Genomic DNA, 256 nt, shown 5'->3' on the forward strand with positions numbered 1-256 from the left:
TCATTTTTACCCTCCTTCTCTCCCTCCTTTTATCCACTTCCTTTCCTCTTCCCTCCTCGTTAAGACACACATCCATCCTCACTCCCCATAAGCCTTTGTGTCCCAACTCATTATCGGGAACGAAGCCTGTTAGTGTCGACGGCCTTCAGTTCACGTGATGGCGGGGCTTTTAACGGCCACCATGGCCTCATCTACACACGTGGAGGAGGAGCTGGATATCCTGTGGTGAATTAGAGCAGTATGTGTGCAGATATAG

This window comes from Penaeus monodon, chromosome 24 (genome assembly GCF_015228065.2).
Source record: "Penaeus monodon isolate SGIC_2016 chromosome 24, NSTDA_Pmon_1, whole genome shotgun sequence".
Lineage (NCBI taxonomy): Eukaryota > Metazoa > Arthropoda > Malacostraca > Decapoda > Penaeidae > Penaeus > Penaeus monodon.